Here is a 20,521-nt window from a genome sequence, read left to right as displayed (position 1 = left end):
TGGGGAGACAGACCTCAGGCGATCTTCGCTTTTCCCTGAGCAGTCACACGCAGAAACAAGCGCTAGTGAAGGGGAACCACCTGAGGTCGCTGAATGAGATGGGGGTCAGGGTTGACGATGATCTCACCTTGAGACAGCAGAATGTGGCAGAGTGGCTAGAGTCCTTGGCGGATGGTGCCAGGGTCCTTGGACGAGCGGCTCGAGTCCAGAGCTTCCAGCAAAGCATCTGGGTTGACCGAGCCAAGTACCGATGGAAGGAGAGAACTGCCGAATTAGAGAGAAGGGACGAGTCGACTGGAGCAGAGAGAGAGGACGCTGCGAGAGATGACATCATCAATAGTAGAGATAAGAGTATTGATAAGAGTAACATTAACAATAACAATAATTGACGTGGAGAGGGGGGAGGGAACAATCACATCAGGGCTACCTGCTGGAATGTGGCAGGGTTAAAGGGGAATAAAATTAAGGGGATTTGGAAGGACATAGAAAAATTTGATATAATAGTCCTGTTAGAGACTCATGTAGTTGGAAACAAGCAGGAAGCCCTGATGAAGAGACTGCATAATATAACAAGTGAATTTGATTGGGTGCATCAGGGGGCAATTAAGAGGAAGAAAAAAGGGCAAGGTATGGGGGGGATACTAATAGGGACTAGGAAAAGCCTAGGGGAAGGTATAAAGGTTAGCTCCTGGACTAACGGAGCAGTAATATCAGGAATCAAATTATGGGGAGGGGGGAAATGTCGTCTCATTGCTGGATACAATAATGTGGGATTGGAAAAAATGTTGGAGGAAATTAGGGGCAAAATTGAAGAGGGGAGGGACCAGGGGGAGGCTATCATAGTAATGGGGGATTTGAATGCCAGAATTGGGCAACTGCCGGCCGGGGACGATGTTGAGAATTTCCAGAGAAAATCCAGGGACAAGGAGGTATTGCGGGGGGGCAGGAGACTCATCGAATTCTGTGATTTTGAGGGGCTAGTAGTGGCCAATGGAGCCATCAAGGGGGACTGGGAGGGTACCGTCACTTACGTGGGGAAGCAGGAGGATGTGGAAGGCTCGGTGATAGATTTGGTCATGTACGAGGGGAGGGCAGACGTACTTGAGGAAATGAGAGTGTGGCCGACGCTCGATTCAGATCATATGGGTATCGGTTTCACTCTGCATGGACCTGGGGGATCTCGCGAAAAGGCCACAGGGGGGGTTGAAGGGAAAAAGGGGGCATCTGGAGGTCACCCTCCGGCGAATGGCAAGGAGTTCAAACTCGCCTGGAAACCGCAACTGAAGGATACATACCACAACCTTCTTGAGGGTAAGCAAGTGGCTCAGGGCGACGGGGAGGATACAGAGGCGCGATGGGAGCGACTGAAGGACACGATCGCAGAGGTGGCTTTCGACGTGGGCATGGTAAAGAAGGTAGGGGGGGGGGCATAAAACCGATGAGAATGCATGGCTAGGGGATGAAGTTAGATTCCAAAGAGCAGAAGTCTTCAAGTGCCTTAAAAAGTACCTGCGAGTTGATGAGAAAGGGGTTAAAACTATGTATAAGACTGAAAGAGCCAAACTGAGGAAAATGACCAAAGAAAGAATGCAAGAAATTAAAGAGGAGAGAGAGAGCAGAGTAAGAGCTAGCAGGGGCATGGGGGGTTTTTGGGATGCGATCAATGGTTGTCGCCCGAGAACTGAAAGGAAAGGGAAGGGAATACCGGGGGAGGCATGGGTCGATCATATGGGCAATATCTTGGGGGGAACGGACCTGACTAGGGACGAAGATCGGGAATGGGAAAAAATGGAAGAATGGATGGAGGCAGAGGCCCTAGATAGGGACATCAGCTACGCTGAATTTTGCGGGGCGCTGAAGGCCTTGAAAAACGGGAAAGCTGCGGGGGAAGACGAGATCGCCGGAGAATTTCTGAAATATCTCCCGGAAAATTGGAAGGTAGAACTGTGGAAGGTAACGCAGAAGGGGTGGGAAACGGGTTCATTGATGAAGGGTTGGGAAGTGGCTCGCATATTTCCTATTCATAAGGGGGGGGACGAGAATGACGTGGGAAATTATAGGGGAATATCGTTACTGAACCTAGGGTATAAACTGCTAGCTAGCATTATGGCCGATAGATTGGGGTGTTGGCTGGAGAAGGAGGGCAAGTTGAATGAGAGCCAGGGCGGCTTCCGAAGGCGTAGGGGTACCAGGGAACAGATCTTCATTCTGAATTCACTCATTGGGAACAGCTTTAAGAGGAAGGGGGGTAAACTGTATGCTGCTTTCATCGATTTGAAGGCAGCCTTCGATACAGTAGATAGGGATTTACTATTGGAAAAGATATGGCGGGTAGGAATAAGAGCTCGTTTCTACGACATGATCAAGGCCATATACAGGGTGTCGGAGAACGAAGTCATCACGGGAGAAGGCATCACTGGGAGATTTTCCACGGTACGGGGGGTGAGACAGGGATGTCCTCTAAGCCCGATACTTTTCAACTTGTTTGTTGACGATATTGATGACAAGTGGGAAGGAAAGGGCGAAGGGGGCACGGTATTAGGGGGGGAAAAGGTATTCTGCCTAAAGTATGCGGATGACATCGTGGCGGTCGCGGATGATAAGGCGGGACTGCAGAGCATGCTAAACACGGCCGAAAAGTACTTTCGATCAAATCGACTGGAGATCAACGTGAACAAAACTAAGATTATGGTCTTCAACCGGGGGGGTAGGAAAAAGAAGGGGGAAAAATGGGAAATCTATGGGCGGGAGGTGGAGGTCGTTAGCAGATTCAAGTACTTAGGTTTCTGGTTCTCGGCGAAAAATGCCTATGGAGAGCACATTCGAAAAATGGCGGGGAAGGGGGTGCGCGCGGTAAATGCAGCCTGGGGGGCGGCGACGAGGGCAGGGTTACGCTCACTGAAGAGTAGGCTGTATGTGCTCAACACCTTAGGGAAATCTGGGGCGCTGTACGGGACGGAGATATGGGGGTTGAGCAAGAGACCGGAAATGGAAAGTGTACACGGGAGGGTGGTCAAGATGGGGATGGGGGTCACGAGGAACACACCAGACTATCTGTGGAGAGCGGAGAGTGGCACGAAGAGTCTCATCTTTGAGACCAGGCGCCGAGCCTTACACTTTCTGGGGGGAGTTAGCAAGTTGGAAAAGGATAGAATGGTGAGGGTTGCTCTCAAGGAGGAACTCAGGGCATTAGGGAACTCGAACCCCACGGCGTGGGGCAAGGAAGTACGTGATGCGCTGAGGGATTGGGGAGGTGAGGAATTTTTGGGAATTTTGGGGGAAGGNCGTGTACACGGGAGGGTGATCAAGATGGGGATGGAGGTCACGAGGAACACACCAGACTATCTGTGGAGAGCGGAGAGTGGCACGAAGAGTCTCATCTTTGAGACCAGGCGCCGAGCCTTACACTTTCTGGGGGGAGTTAGCAAGTTGGAAAAGGATAGAATGGTGAGGGTTGCTCTCAAGGAGGAACTCAGGGCATTAGGGAACTCGAACCCCACGGCATGGGGCAAGGAAGTACGTGATGCGCTGAGGGATTGGGGAGGTGAGGAATTTTTGGGAATTTTGGGGGAAGGGACTCTGGAAAGTAAAGATTTTAGGGAAAAGGTGGGGGATTACCTGGAGAGGGGGGAGGAGAAGGTTAGGTCCAGGGACTCTCGTAAAATACGGGAGTCAAAATTTAACCCTGACTGCAAGTTTCTGCGCGCGGTGGGGGAAGACTTCTGTTATTGGGAAGAAAAGGGGGTCACCTGGGGGGATAAGGTAATGTGGGCCAGGCTGCGATGTGGGAATCTGGGAAGGGCTGGGAATAAGGGGTATAAAGATATGAGCTGCAGGCTTTGTGGGGCAGCGCGGGAAGACTTGGAGCACATCCTAAGCTGCGACATGATTAAGGGGGGGGGGTCCTCAAAGAAATATGGGATGATTGGAGGGTTTTGGGAAGAGGGGAGACAATTATAGAGCTGCTGGGGGGGAGCCGATTCCGGAGCTCTGTAAATTTTTCAGAGAATGGGCGAAACTCATGAGGGGAATGGAGGAGGGATAGGCAAGCTTCTGCGTCCACCCGAGCCTCCCTTCTCTATGCTCTCCGCCTCTTATTTTAAGGTGATGGGGGGGTGGAAAATATTTCGCGTGCTGCGGCCTACACGATCTACGAGTACTCCCGACAACCGGCCCGACGGCGAGGGGGTGGCGGCCTCGCGTGTCCCGCGGTTAAGGTAACGGCGTTACACCCAGTTACATCGAGGGGTGTCTCCTGTGCCTCTGTGTATTCAAGTCCCTGGATTCCTCAGCGAAAAACGGCCAAGGCTGGGGCAATTTCTACTTTAATTCGTACTATTATAATTTTCTTACTTTCTCTCTTCTAATAATTTAATAACACTTGTTTGTTTGTTGGTACGCTGTACTATGTACAATACTGTAAAACGCTGTATACTATTGGAGCATATATGTAGTTTGTAAGGGGGAAAGGGGGGAACAAAATGTAAAAACCCGAGAGGGTATACATGTGACAAAATAAATAAATATAATATAGTTGTGTTCGATCATTTGGTGAAAACTCCTCCGTAATCCATCTCAACAGAGCCTAGTGTTTGGAATTCTCCATCAGCCAAAGGTATAAATCTAGTTCCGCTGAAGGTCAACCGGATGACCTTCAAATGGGATAGGAAAATAGAGAAAAGCGTTATTCATCTCCCACGTTATATCCAGTGAATTTTTTCATCATTTAATACAAAAATCAATGTGAACTGTAAATTTCATATTAATCATTCAGTGAGAATTAGAAAAAATTGGGGGAAATTCCCGTGAACATATGCGTGAATATTGAAAGAGTTGAAAGCTCAGCTCATTTTTGGACTGAATATGCTTGTTTGATTCAAAATTAAAACAAGCTTTGAAATTTCCTTCTACTTCCTATTCAAAGCTATTCAATTGCAATCTATCCGAAATGTAGAATTCCATCAGCTTTTTCCTCTTAAATGGGATTTAATGTCTCTTTTCCAAAAATTATATAGAACTACCGTGGTGGCACCAGTTTTCGAAAGGTCAAGGAAGGTCAAATATGAAAGATTAATAAAGATTATTGATCGAAAATGACAAAATGACAATGATTATAAGGTTAGAAAGAATACATTTTTTTTTTAATGCTTATTTTATATCGCTTCGAGTCTGATGAGACTATATGGCGATTGATCAAGACTTTAAAAATGGTCAGATCTCACCATTCTACCCGGCCAGGAATCGAACTTGGAACCTATCCGTTGTGAGGCAACGGCCTTAACTACTACGCCAGGCCACCGGGCAGAAAGAATACATTCGTCAAGTCCTCCAACCTCGTATTCTGTGAAGCCAAATCTCAAATGCCGTATTTCTTATGAATTTTTGTTCTTTTTTCGTTTCATTTCAATCTATATGGATTCAAAAATTATCCATCAGCTCATAGAAACTCATTAAAATGAATTATTTGCTTACATTTTGTCTCCAGATCTTTATGAAGTATGACTGAATCCAAATGTCTGTACACTACAAAAGGCTCGAACACCGCGGATAAATGTAATTTTAGGCATTTTTTGCACTCTGTGTGATGTAAATGAATATTGTAATTCGTGCAGAACTAACTGCTCTTTGAGAGGACAACAATGGAAATGGACTTCGATGCCTTTGAATATTTATTGGTTCAAAATTATGCTGCGACGGTGCTCCAAATACGGCTATTTAGGGCCCATTCGAAAATTAGTGCCACCACGGTACTGGTGGGTATTTGGAGTAATGCAGAACCACAATCGAATTGCGTATTTCGATAATATTTATGAGCTCCTCCTCAGGGATGGGAACCTCGAATTACATTTGTAATCGAATTACTTGAAAATTACTAAATATATGTGATGTATAAAATTTCTTCGGGAGAGATTTCATTACACTGAGAATTTTTAATTTGTGATTTTCGATTATCAGTTCCGATAAATTATAGTAATCGATAGTAATTACCACGAGAATTACATCAGAATTTTATTGGGATTAAAAATGAAATCGAATTCATAAATATAATTTACAATGCCCATTCGGAATTCCTCCAGTAACTGATAAGTCTTTTGGCGAAAAATACTCATTGTGAAGGAAAAAAAATTTGTTAGAGCAAATTACATATTACAGCTGACATTAGGAATTTCCAATTCCTAACTAAAAAAGGAATGTCGTAATCGTCATTTTCAGATTATAAATTGGTAGAGTAACTGCAATATTCGATTTCGAAATTACAAATTATTCGAGTAATTCTCATAATCAGATAATAATTCGGATTACTCATTTAATTTTTTAATCTGACAAATTTAAATTCTTGTAAGTTGTGCCAAAAGGACGTATAGACATTAGTTTCTAGATTTTAGAAACTCCTGTTCTTAAACTTTATCCTTGATGGAATCATAAAAACTAATAAATTCGGGGATTGTTTTTAGGAACAAATATTGTCTAAAACGAATACTGAATTTTTCTGAATTTTAGAAAATTTTCAGATTAAACTAAAAAATTGCAACCGAGGTATTTAAAGGGCGTAAGTGCCCCATACATCCGGAGGGGTGCCCAAATATCGGGAATTTCAGATGTGAGGAAGGGTGATTTTGCAAAGAGAGGGAGGGGGGAGGAGATTGGGCATTGAAAAATCACAATCGATTAAAATTGAGTTGGTGAGTTTTTCCAAAATATCTCCGAAACTAAAGGAGAGCGCGAATTATTACGAAAATGGGGGGGGGTGCATTGAGAATTCGCAAACAAAATAATTGAGTCGGTAAGATTTTCGAAAATATCTCCAAAACTAAGGAAAATGGCCAATTTTTACTGAAAATTTGGGGCGGGAGGGGGGTAGGAAGTTTTATTGAATTCTTCATGTACAACCCTCCTCCCTTAAACTTTCAGTAAAAATTCACTATCTCCCTTAGTATCAGAGATATTTTTGAAAAACTTACCGACTCAATTTTTTTTGGTTGTGAATTCTCAATATACCCCGCCCAAATTTTTGAGTAAATAATATATATAATCTTCTATATAAATCCACCCTTTTGACTCCCTCTCCCCATTGATAACACCGCCATTCAATAAAATTCCCCCGAATATGAGACTCCCTCCCCCCAACCCCCCGTATAATCCCACCCTACATGAACTCTTTGCAAAAACTCCCCTCAAAAATAAAAATATGTTCTAAATTGCAGAAAATAATTTTTCTAAAATTAAGTGTATTTTGATTTAAAATTAATCCCCATTTTGATCATTAATTTGAAACGATTCATATCTAACACTTTAGAAAAACTTTCCTAAAATTTTAGAAAACTGAAGGATAGAAGCCACTTTTTCTCTCTGCGTGAAAATTTCAGCCGAAGTTCTTATAAATACTTTTCTAGGGAATAGGACATCTCCACGTTTCAGATGATTCTGAGTCATCTGAGCCTAACTTTTTGAGACAAATTTTTTGCTCTGTCTAGAGTAACTTCGAAGATTGTCCAGATTTGGGCCACAAGATTGTATAATCACTTCCTGAGAGAGTATAAAATCTCCAAGTTTCAGGTGAGTCTGACTCATTTTTATGTAATTTTTTGAAACAATTTTTTTTGGTTTTCTCACAAGGAATTGAGAATTTTTTTACGAAACTATAAAAGGGCGTATTTCCGCATTTCCGTTTTTTGGGGGCTTAAGAAATATTCATGCTTAGATGATTCTGAATTGTTTTGAGACCATTTTTTGAGTTAATCTGGAATGAATGATTAACACAAAATTGTATTGTGAGTGATTTCGCCAAAAATTGATCCGGTTTCGTTCCTTGAAAATTTTAATTTTGTAGAGCCTTTTCCGATGGTTTTTTCTACTATCAAAAGAGCTTTGAAAAACTCTCCCCATAATCGTCGGAAAAGTAAATTCCTTTGATTTTCGACTGTTTGTCGTCTATTTGTTGAAATTCTGCGTGTCAGAAGAAATGATAAGACATTTTTTGACTCTTCAATATGTATTATTGGCGAAAATTTCTCATTCTTTCGATTAAGCATGGTTGAAAGTTGTTCACAGCACCAGAAATGTCGTGAAATTCCGAAAACAGTTGAAAATTCCGCGTTGTATCACCTTTCCCTACCTGGATTGCAGATTTTTCATTTTTTTTGTGGAACTTACTTTTTGTTTCGGAAAGTATCCAAAAATCAAGGTGGGATTCCACTCTATTCTATCTAAACATTATTTCTGCCCTGTTTTTCCTTTTTTTAATATTTTTTTCATGAGTTAAAAATGTTTTTTGTTTTCCATCGAAAACTTTTTTTACAAAGAAATTGAAAAAAGAAAATTTTACTGGAAAAGTATGTATACGATCCCTGGACTCGAATTTTTAAAAAGTCTCCTAATTGCTTTTAAGCAGACCAAAAACTATGTTCCGAAAAATTAGGTTCAAATGACCCTGACATATCTGAAACGGTGGAAATTTATTATTCCCTAGGAAAGTGTTTATCCGACTTGTTTATCCGTATTTTCAAAAAATTGAAAAATTCCCCATAAAAAAAATGAAAAAAATTGTCTCGAAGAATTGGGCTCAGATGACTCAGAATCATTTAAAACGAGGAGATTTCGTATTCTCTGGAAAAGTGTTTATACGACCTTTTGGCACAAATTTTCAAAAATTTGAAAAAATTATGCGCCAAAAAAAATGAAAAAATTTGTCCCGTAAAATTGAGCTCAAATGACTCGGCATCATCCAAAACGTAGGGATTTCATATTTTCTGTGAAAGTATTTATACGACCTTTTGGCCTAAATTGTCAAAAAATTTTCAAATTCCTTGTAGAAAAATAAAAAATTTGGTTCCGAAAAGATAGGCTCAGATGACTCAGAAACATCTGAAACGTGGAGATTTTATATCCCCTGGGAAAGTGTTGATACGACCTTTTGGCACAAATTTTGGGGAAAACAAAAAAAAATTGTTATACGACCTTTTGGCACAACTCACGCGAATTGCCCACTTTAGGAGATAATGAATCTGCACGTTTCAGATGATTCTGAATCATCTGAGCCCAACTGTTGAGGACAATTTTGTTTTTATTTTTCAAAGGGAATTTGGACATTGAAATTGGGCCAAAAAGTAGAAAAAAATGTTTCTTTAGGGGATAATGAATCTGCACGTTTCAGATGATTCTGAATCATCTGAGCCCAACTGTTGAGGACAATTTTGTTTTTATTTTTCAAAGGGAATTTGGACATTGAAATTGGGCCAAAAAGTAGAAAAAAATGTTTCTTTAGGGGATAATGAATCTGCACGTTTCAGATGATTCTGAATCATCTGAGCCCAACTGTTGAGGACAATTTTGTTTTTATTTTTCAAAGGGAATTTGGACATTGAAATTGGGCCAAAAAGTAGAAAAAAATGTTTCTTTAGGGGATAATGAATCTGCACGTTTCAGATGATTCTGAATCATCTGAGCCCAACTGTTGAGGACAATTTTGTTTTTATTTTTCAAAGGGAATTTGGACATTGAAATTGGGCCAAAAAGTAGAAAAAAATGTTTCTTTAGGGGATAATGAATCTGCACGTTTCAGATGATTCTGAATCATCTGAGCCCAACTGTTGAGGACAATTTTGTTTTTATTTTTCAAAGGGAATTTGGACATTGAAATTGGGCCAAAAAGTAGAAAAAAATGTTTCTTTAGGGGATAATGAATCTGCACATTTCAGATGATGCTGAATCGTCTAAGCCCAACCTTTTAGGACAATTTTTTTCCATTTTTTCAAAGGTTCAATTCAAAATTTTCAAAATGTTTTTCATTTTGAAAATGTGCTAAAGAGGGGAACTTAATCCCCTAATTCGATATAGATTCCAGAATATTTTTGTCTTGAGACCATCATTTTTTGGTTGATTAATTTCAATTATTTATTTTCTGAAATTAATTGTTTTTTTTTTAGATTTTAGCCGGATGCAAATTCTAAACTGCAGATTCGAGAATGTAGAAAAAAAAATCTTAAATTTCCATTTTTTTCTGTTTTTGATTATTCCAATTCCAAATTACAGAAGGGAATTTGTAAATATTAAAGTAAATCATCGCGTCAATTAAGTAATTGGGAAATAACGAATGAATTATCCAGCTAATCGGAAAATCGTCGAAGTCAGATCGAGATACGCGGCAGCGTATCGGCCAAGAAAAAGTTTTGACTCTGACTGTACAAAACTGGCCGAACGCTGCCGTCTATCTATACACGAAGCAACTACCCCCTCCACTACTTCCGACTCATATCCATTAAATAAAATACAAATGTGACAAGCTTCATGAAAAATAATCTTAGTTACTCAGCTTCTCATTGATGTAACTATTTTTTTATTCCAATCAATATTAAAAAATTACGCACACAGCAACGGGTTCACATGCACATTCTCCTATTTCACATTATCTCCTATCATTTTTTTGTTACGGAGTTGGTAGCACTGCAATACAGCCACACCACCAAGGGGGGAGCTCGGGAATTTACAAATTGAATTTGGTATATGAACGATAAATTCCAGATTTTTCAACTGAGTTCCGTGCATAAATAAATTCTAGAAGAAGCAAATCAAGTCGGAAAATCTGGAATAAGTATTTTATTTATTTTTTCTATTTTCATTGGTTTTATCGAAGTAATTCTCGATTTGAAACCCCTCCTCTAGTCTGCCTCCCCTCCTTTCTTTTTCCTCTCATTTTTATCTACGGTATCATGGCCGTCTTACTCTTAGCTGTGCCCCATTCGAGCTAGGACTGCACGGGAAACCATATAAAACCCCAGTCGCACAGCCGGCCGATTGTGCAGTGCCCTAATATATCCATCTGGAATAAGTAATTAAAAGTCGACGGAAATGATGACTGTGAAGTACAATTATTTGTTTTGCTTCGATTGTTGATTGGAAAGATGATCTATCGTGTAAAAAATAAATGAGCCGAATTGAATTGGAAATAAAAAAATTTATAGGATATAAAAAAGATTCCTTGCTTATTTTGAAAAAAATAATGAAATCTCCCTAAAAAAACAAAAACAAATGTTTTTGTGAAAAAAACAGCGCCAAGAAAAACTTTGGGTTGGTTCTTACTGGGAAGTAGAAATTTTTGAAAAATAAAAAAAAATGAAAAAGAAAGCCAAGTCAGCAATGTCGAATGAACGTACATAGTGCACAATCAGATTTCTATGAGAAAAATAGTTTCAAATCGAATAAGGGTTTTAAAAATTCTTCATGAAATAAAAAATTACTAGAAGGAGAACCAACGTTCTTGGCGCGGAGTTTTTCAACTCACTGTCTGGTATCAATCTAATCCGCTATCTTTTGATTCGCGCCAAGGACGTTGGTTCTCCTTCTAGTAATTTCTTATTTCAGGAAGAATTTTTTAAAATCCTTATTCGATTTGAAACAATTTTTCTCATAGAAATCTGATTGTGCACTATGTTCGTTCATTCGACATTGCTGACTTGGCTTTCTTTTTCATTTCTTTGTATTTTTAAAAAATTTCTACTTCCCAGTAAGAACCAACCCAAACTTTTTGTTGGTGCTGTTTTTTTTTTTTACAAAAATCCAAATTACCCATGTAATTTGAAGAACTACAATATGAAGTTACTTGCCCATTCCAGTAATTCGGTACTGTGAATATTTATTATTCAATAATCTGTAATCTGAGAAATCAAATTCCCAGTTAGTCAAGTATTCTCTAATGGCATTTTATTAGATTATTTCTATCGCCGATAGTTAGTAGAGGTCATTGAAAATTCCTTCGAATATTTTGGTAATTTGCGATTAGTGATAATAAAAACTCATGTATTTTCCAATCGATTCAGAAGAATTATAAATTTCAACGGATTAATGGGTTACTGATATACAACTTGATATTTAATTGTAATCTCCAATTATTTTTCTTAAATTACGAAAGAAAAATGTAATTTAATATTCAGGAACGCCAAATTCCCAATTTTCCCATCCCTGCTCCTTCTTTTCTCTTATTCATTATCCCGTCTTCATTCAATTTTCCTAAAATCTCCGAAATTCCACGAATTATGAAAGCATTAATTGTTTATTTTTAAAAATAAATTTTAGGAATTCTAATGTTATTTGCTATTTTTATTTATTCCTTAGAAGATAATAATAACGGGACGACAAGTTTTCAGATTTTCTCTCGTGAATTATTCATTCCCGATGAGTCCAAATTTCCACCAAAATTTTGTTAATGTATAATACGGATACGAACTATTTTATTTATTTCCCAGAGCAAATTTGTCAGTGAAAAATGTTTGTACTCTGTATGGATAATCTCGAATCCCTCATTTCGAATCAACGTTCGTGATTCAACGTAACGACGTGTGTTTATGCATCCGAAGTAAACTAAACTTGACTCTACCTTATATTCCGTAGTAGACAAACTCAGTCTTTCCAACACCCTGTCATTGTCGATGAACCCTTCCTATTGCTCTACGTCTTTCACTCACACCCACTCTAAAATGATAATAAGATTTGACTCATTAGAAGTTTCATTAGAGGTTTGTTTACAAGAGCTAGACGTTCCCCGTGGTTTCAACCGGTGAATACATGAGTACCTAAAATATTCAGATAATTTATTTATTCCCCATCCTCATTCAGTAGCGTTCAAATAACTTATTTACATCTATCAGTGTGTGCCCAATTTTTTTTATCGTTATTTTACATCGCTTCGACCCGGTTAGGGTATACTGCAATGATGATCAAGACTTTAAATGGTTAAATCGCACCATTCCACCCGGCCGGGATTTGAATTCGGAACCTTTCGCATGTGAGGCAATGAACTTATCCACTGCGCCAAGCCACCGTGTTTGTGTGCCCACTTTTTCGTTCTTTTTTTCTAAAGTATCTGATAGTCACTCAGTTCGCTTTTAGTCTGTAGGGGAGGTTGGGGTAAAATGGATACTTTTGACTTTTTTCAAAATGTTAATGACGGGTTTAAATGTTGATAAAATGTTATAATTTTTTTTCATTGCAAAGAACATTTCTTTCCCTTTGCGATGAGCCTAAACTGAGCTCAATTGATAAATTTGTTTCTCAGTTATGAGTAATTAAAACAAAAGTCTAAAGTGTCCATTTTACCCCACTCTCTCCTATAAATGAGGTTGAAACGGGCCACGGCGAAGTGTGTACAAAAAAAATTAGAAAAGGAGAAATAGAAAAAAAGACCTTTGGGGAAAGTAAGTCGTCACAATGTGCAGGCGGAAAATTAAATCCGAGCCGTGGAGCAAGCTGCTAGCTGACCTGTTTCGTGCATGTCACAAATTCGCAAGTGAAAAATTGAAAAAATTTTGTTGAATTTTCTCATTCACTTCCTTCTTCTGTCGTTTCTGTGAAAGCCAATTTTTAATAAATGGAAATTTTTTTCAATAGAATTTTTTACAAACTAGCGAACAAGCGCTTTGCGCCCGTCGATAGATTAATTTATACAATTTTTTTTTAAATTTTATTTTTCCCATTGCCGTCTTCACAATCGATTGATTTCATTGCATTCATTCTTATTCTTATAATAGTTTTTGTTTTCTTAATTCACAAGTTACAGCATTGAAGGAAGAGGAATTATGTTAAAGATCAATAATAAGTGTTTTTTTGTGATCAAAACTAACTGACAAAACAAAAGTCATTCGAAAATAGGAAATAGATAATAGGAAAATCTCGTCATGTATTACTGAAAATTTTAAAAATCGGTTTTTTTCTTCATATGGTAAAAGGATATCGCTACTCCTCATTCCTATGGTCGGATTCCAATTATTATTATGAAAAATTATTATAAAATAAAAATTATTATTATGAAAAGGAAATTGATAAGGAATCAGACAGGGATAATCAGCGAGAAAATGGATTTTTTTTTTCATTTATATCGGCCGGAACTTCGAATCACTTTTTTTTCTCAAGTATAAAGGAATATCAATATTTCAGCGAGAAGAAATTCAAAAAATTAAAAAAAGTGAACGAGAACTAAAAAAATTATTTTTAATGTGGCCGGAAAGTTTTAAAATCGAAATATTTTTTCGAATAATGAAAGAATACCCAAAAATTCGATTTCGATCTTTGTCTTTTCATAGAATGAGTAGAAAAAATAACAAAAAGTGAGAATTGGAAACTAAAAGTTTTATCGGATTATTATCATGTAATAATAGAATAGGTATCTAATAATTTTCTATGAAAAAATATTAAAATAAATAGAATGGGATAGTTCCTTTCGAACTATTCATGAAATTCTCAACTACACTGAGCTGATTTTCACCGTGAAGTTGGACGGTAGCAGAATTGTAGTAATTGGTCGGTGGAAATACAATAGTAGACCCGTCTATCGTCAATAGAAACGCAGGGCCATACTGAGGAAAAAAATTCTAATATCTGAAAAATATTTGCTTGAAATAAGGAATTTTTCTTCAATCGTTGAATTCTCCCAGTCCCAGGCATCTTAACTTATATGGCCCGAAAAAAACCTCATGCTTTAAAATACTGTTATACTCAAGTATTATTTTGTCACAAATTAACTCACTTTAATCTTGTAGAAGTATTGTCCATCGCCAAGTATTTATTGTTTTTATGTTTTTTTAAATGCACTTCCAATGTTCCGACATATAATATATTCATGATGTAATGCGGAATGATAGCGATAAACGAGAATATGTACAAGTTCCGTGAAACGTAAATATTCTGAGATTCGAGCCATTGAACATAATTCACTTGTCTCAGGTAAATATGGTCTGCATATTAGGAAATTTTCCTACGCACGTAAAAAAATCATTGAATATCATCTAATTTCATGTTTACTCCAACACTAGTGCTCTATGAAGATAAGCTTTCTGTAGAGGAAAAAATGAAACTTCATAGATAGTTGAGTGGTAATTTTTAAGAGAGTGACAGTGAATTTCAAATTTTTCAGCGATAGGGAGGTAAGAATTCCTTAACTTACTTGAATTTCCAATCAAAAAATGAATATTCAATACTAAATTACGATTAATTTCGAATCAATTAAGATTCAAGAATATATTTAGAGGCGAGTAGGACAAAGTAGAACATTTGTAATTCTTAATATCTTCATTTATAAACTGAGAAGTTGAGATTTTCAATCGATGACAAAATCTCCACTTTGACCCAACTTACCCACAATCACTAATCGGGTGCAACCGACATAGTCAGTCATCAGTTCCGCATAGATTTCGACCTACAAGGAACTTATGGAAAATATCACGCAGTCGTAGGTTACAAGTAGGTTGTAACTTTGTAACACATCAAAAATTCACGTGACTATTATCTTCTGATCCGCGCTTAACTTGGCGTGGATTTTTATTTCTTCATTTGTTTTAAAATTTTTGTGGGAATTGTCTTTGTTTTTAAATAGTATTTCTTTTTCCAGAAACAACCACACAGAACTATTTCTTTGCACAGTTTTTCTACAAAAACATTTATATATTTTTTGGGAGATTGGAAATATATACATTTAGATATCTCACATATGGCAGAGATTCGTATTCTCTGACGATTGACTTTTGATTCTTATTTCCGCCTTATTATTATTTTTAACGGAATTTGTTGCAAGTTCCAAACGACTTGCAAGTATTTACAAGTATTTACATTTTATGTAACTAATAGTTGATGGAAAAAGAAAGAATCTGCTTGTGTGTTCATTTTGCTGGATGAGCATCGAGTAATTGAAAATAGTTTTTACGAGATTGAGTGCATGATGAGATGGTACAATATAAAGCGATTATATGAAGAGTTGAAAAATTTCACCATTTATTGTTGGAGGTGAACAAGGCCTCCCCAGGAATCAGAGCCCATATTCTTCTCCCTTCGGATGGTTTCGAGACTCTCAAATAAGGTGTGCTGAGGGTATTTGTAACGAGACCTGACCCTAAGATGGCGTTTGTTGCAGAGGTTTCGGAAGTGGTCCAGTTTCCCGAGTGGAAATTCCGGTCAGGTCTTGATCAAGTTTGGATCAGGTTAGACCTGACCACTGATCAGGTATTGATCAAGCTGACGGATCCGGTCCTGATCAGACATGTTACGCCTCCGACCAATCCGGATTTGATCAGGACGAATGGATCCGAACTTGATCAAGTAAACTGTATGAAAACCGGATGACTTGCCTGTCAGTATCAATAATAATTATCAATGATAATTAATTCAAAACAAAATAATTCAATTCTTTCACCGTAGGCCGCCTCTCTTAATAAATCTCTACTGTTATTACCTCTGTAAAAGCTTATTATTTTTTTACCTATGCTGAGGATCGAACCGGGGACCCTATGATTGCTAATCCTATGCCCTAACCACTACGCTATCACGCTGTTACTATTGAGTAAACTGTACATTGCCTATATAATTTGTATCGGGGTATTCATTGAATTTACGATTATTCCTGATCTCGCGGATGTGCGTTTGTATTCTCAGAGATAAAATATGTTCAATTAAATTTTTATTTATTTCATTAATGAATAATAATAATGATAATAACAATATCTCTAATAAATAAATAGACATTTAGTGATTTTTTTTCTCAAGATCATTTGCGTGTAAGTTTGATACTCCTCTAATACGTATTTACGGCATCATCATCCCTCCCTTCTGTACATTTGAAAAGGGCTGGCTGTTAATTAAATTGATTAATTAAATTAAATTAATTTAATTTAATTTACTTTAATTATAGTATAATGACCCTTTTTAAAGATTGAAAATAATTATTGATAATGGTTGATAAAACTTAATTTGAATAGTATAATAATAGTTAATTAAATTATCCGATAAACTTATTAAAATTAATGTCAGGTAGAGCGGATCTGAATCCGATCATTTTCTCTTCAATTGACTCCTTTCAAATGCCGATCAAGGACATCAAATCCGAATTTGATCAAATTGGGGTCAGGCAGCCGACCTCATGGTGAGATCGTGCCTACCTGATCAGAACTTGATCTGAATCATCCTGTAGTTTTTCGGATCCGATCTACTAGATCAAAACTTGGTCAGGTTCTCATCAGGCATCATCTGATCATGTTTACCTGATCAGAACTTGATCTGAACTCACCTGTAGTTTTTCGGATCCGATCTGCTGAATCAAAACTTGGTCAGGTTCTCATCAGGAATCACCGGATCAGTCGAACCTTACAAAAACCTGATCAAGCTCTGATCGTGCTTCAGGTGGGCCTGAAGCAATTTCCACTCGGGTTGCTACGAGCAAAACTCGTTCTCAGTTTGTGAAATCTGTCGGTGATGGGTTCTATTTTTGTGCGTTCGTAAAGCAGGTTATTGGAGGGATTGTGGAGAAGGTAATCAGGGTGGCGGATTTTTGTCATCTTGCGGAGGGTGGTTTTTTTGCTACGCCTATTATTTGTTTGGTACCAGGTCTGGAGTAGAAAAGTGGATGGGCATAACCTAGTATTGGCCGGCAAATTGTTTTATATATTTTAGTAATGTGGTAGATGTTGAGCCTTTTATCCTTATAGGTAAGGCCACGGAACTTCACGCCTCGAGCAATGCACTTTTTTTAATGGTATTGGCATAGGCTTTTAATCAACTTCAACCCCGAGGTATCTGGCATGAAGGCAGGGAGCAATGAGGATATTTTGGAGAGTGATATTGGAGGAAAATTTTTGAGGATGGAGGAAGAATTGCATGTATTGTGATTTGGATGGATTGAGTTGCAGACGCCATTGATTAAACCACATCTGCATTTCGTCGCTGAGATCTTGGAGATTTTTTCTAGCCGATTTCCAGTTTTTACCGTGCCCTACGAGCGCTGTTTCGTCAGCGAATTGCACAAGGTAATTTTTGGGGTTGGTTATTTGGAAGGCGTTGTCTTGGACGTTGTGACAGAAGGTATTGTATAGGAAGGGAGAGAGGTGAGATCCTTGAGGGACGCCTCGCTGGGGAGTGAATTCGTGGGAATGGCTATCTTTTATCCTAATGGAAAAGCGACGGTTTAACAGGAATTGTTAGATGATATTTAATAGGTATGTGGGACAGTTGACTTTTCTGAGCTTCAAGAGCAATTCCCTGTGGCAGACGCTGTCGAATGCTTTCTGCAATTTCTGCCCTATTTCTGAATCATATTTCTCAATCTTATCTCTGACCCTGATTCGGACCATTATTGTTAACCGTAATTTTTTATCCTCACTTCGGTTCTTTGTGACCTTCATTTCTGATCTTTGATTTTGACACTTGTGATTTTTTAAACCTCATGTCGGCAACTGATCGGTTCTCGACCAATTGTGCCCAATTAGACTTAGACAATCGATTGTGGTTGGCACCTTGGAAAAGACAAATAAGTTACGAATAGGTGGGGCTATATGAGGTAGCAATGGCTGGACAACTCATTTGTGACTGACAATGATTGTTCGGTACGGATAGTCGACGCGTGTAGCGCCTTATTGTTGCAGGCCTCTTCTCTGCGGGTGTAAGTCCCAGATATACTGATTACAGTACGGCGACACAGTTTCTCGTACCTGACATTAGCGGCGAGTAATCCGAAAATGCCTCTGATAGGGTAGATTGAGGTATATGCGATGAGATTGAAAACACAATTCACATACACTAGATAAAGTTTGAATATATTAATTACACAAGTTTTAAAGTTATTTGTATACTGAGGTAAAGATTATTTAACACTAATAATGTTTTAACTGTTTTGACTACACAATTCACTAAAATACTGAATTAATTACGGATATTTGGTGTAAATATTTGGTTTCGTCAGGGTATAGAGAATAGTATCTTATCTCTGCGATGTCGTGAAGCTAACTAACTTAATCTTCTGTCCCTTTGAAGTAAGTGAAAAAAAAAGGGTGTGTTTGAAATACAAATTTTGAGAGTGAGGCTTACTGCCGATAAATGAATTTACAGAATTTTTCTTTCAGTTTTCCAATTGGTGAATTTCTAGGGAGGGCGTGAAAAGAAGCAAGAGGTCTGTGAAGCAGCCTCAACATGAGTTTGGGGCCCTCGGGGAAAGTCCCAAGAGTAGCAAAAAAAAGGGTATGAAATGTCCCTCCGTGCGCTCGGGTTTTATGACTTGTAGTGATTTCTGGTATTTCTCAGAGTGGAGAGTTTCTAATTTTTTCTATTTCCGGCTTAAGTTATAAGGATGGGGTAATTTATGACCTTGAGAACGGAATTCTGGGCTCAACGAGAAACTGTCATCTATACATGGAATATTTTAGCGTATGTTACATTCTTAGTTCCTGCAGTTTCATCTATATGAGACTGAACAATGATCGTCAGTAACCCGCAATGAACTCATAAGTTCGCCATGCACATCCGGGGCCCTCGACGAAATTTCCAATCCTATGTGGTCCTTTGTTTATACTGCTTGGATAAACAAACCATATTTGTACAAATACTACATGATCCGTGCCCATACAGTAGACTCTTGCTAGTTGCAGGCCCATTAGTTACTCGTTTTTCCCCAATCTCCTTCTCGGACGCTCGAGCGCCGCCCTCCATTCTCAGCCGCCTTGTTGCTTTCTTTTGTCCTTCGTATGTCAACACACCGGTCCACATAATTTTATTCGAAAATAAAACTATTTATTCCCTCTCATTTTTCTGAGAACTTGAGTCGGCATTGCTTCAGGAGTGGCGGCTGGTGGAAAGTTGCTCATTTCTCGGAAATGGTACCCCTACAACCCTTTTGATGAGCAACTAGCGAGAGTCTACTCTACTCATCCTTCGCGTGGTCTACTCCGTCGCGCTCACTCTTCAGCCCATATCTCGAGAACTATTGGGCCAATTTTAGCAAGGCAAATATCACTTCATTCGTCTGAAACCCATTTCTGAATTTCTCCCTTTCGCGCGAGAAATTATTTGTTCACAAAAAATTGGCACTAATTTTTTCAGCATTCGTCACACTTAAGAAAGTGAAATGAGTAGTAAGAGGGCATTATTAGCGAATTTCCCACGCTCCCTACCCTCTTTTTCCGGGAAGTGCACGTACACGTTCCCCTTTCCCCCCTCGGCGGCATGCCCTTGAAGAGGTCGTCGGCGCGGGGGGGCCCCCTGGGGTGCAGGGCCTCAAAGTTGGGGTCCGAGGGTCACAGGAAGTGGGTGGTGGGTGGAAAATGGACGCCAGATAGAAAATGAGTGGCGGCTGGAGAGTGGGTGGTGGGTGGAAAAGGGGTGGCGGGTAGAAAGTGGGTGGAAAAGGGCTGGCGGGTAAATAGAAAAACTGTCGGACAGGATATATCGGACGGTTGTCGGGAGTCGGGCCCCTCTGCTGATGGTCCAACCGTGGAGGACGGCGTCGGCAAGGGTCCGGATGTCGCTCTCCAGGACATTGGAGCCACTGTCCTTGAGACTCCGGAGAGACATTACGCTTTTGAATTTTTTTTTANATGAGTGGCGGCTGGAGAGTGGGTGGTGGGTGGAAAAGGGGTGGCGGGTAGAAAGTGGGTGGAAAAGGGCTGGCGGGTAAATAGAAAAACTGTCGGACAGGATATATCGGACGGTTGTCGGGAGTCGGGCCCCTCTGCTGATGGTCCAACCGTGGAGGACGGCGTCGGCAAGGGTCCGG

At 39.1% G+C, this 20,521-nt stretch overlaps 1 long non-coding RNA gene across 1 annotated transcript in view; it reads right to left on the bottom strand.

The window, feature by feature from the left end:
• The window catches only part of LOC107047332, a 70,010-nt gene extending 55,240 nt beyond the window's left edge, over positions 1 to 14,770 (bottom strand). Inside the window, exon 1 of the long non-coding RNA XR_001461640.1 lies at positions 14,519 to 14,770. This is a non-coding gene — a long non-coding RNA (uncharacterized LOC107047332). The remainder of the gene's footprint in view (positions 1 to 14,518) is intronic.
• Between the last annotated feature and the right edge of the window lie 5,751 nt (positions 14,771 to 20,521).

The sequence above is a fragment of the Diachasma alloeum genome, unplaced genomic scaffold, assembly GCF_001412515.2.
Source record: "Diachasma alloeum isolate Michigan unplaced genomic scaffold, Dall2.0 Dall_scaffold_43681, whole genome shotgun sequence".
Lineage (NCBI taxonomy): Eukaryota > Metazoa > Arthropoda > Insecta > Hymenoptera > Braconidae > Diachasma > Diachasma alloeum.
The sequence above is the reverse complement of the archived record's forward strand: the minus strand, read 5'-3'. Positions and strand labels throughout refer to the sequence as shown.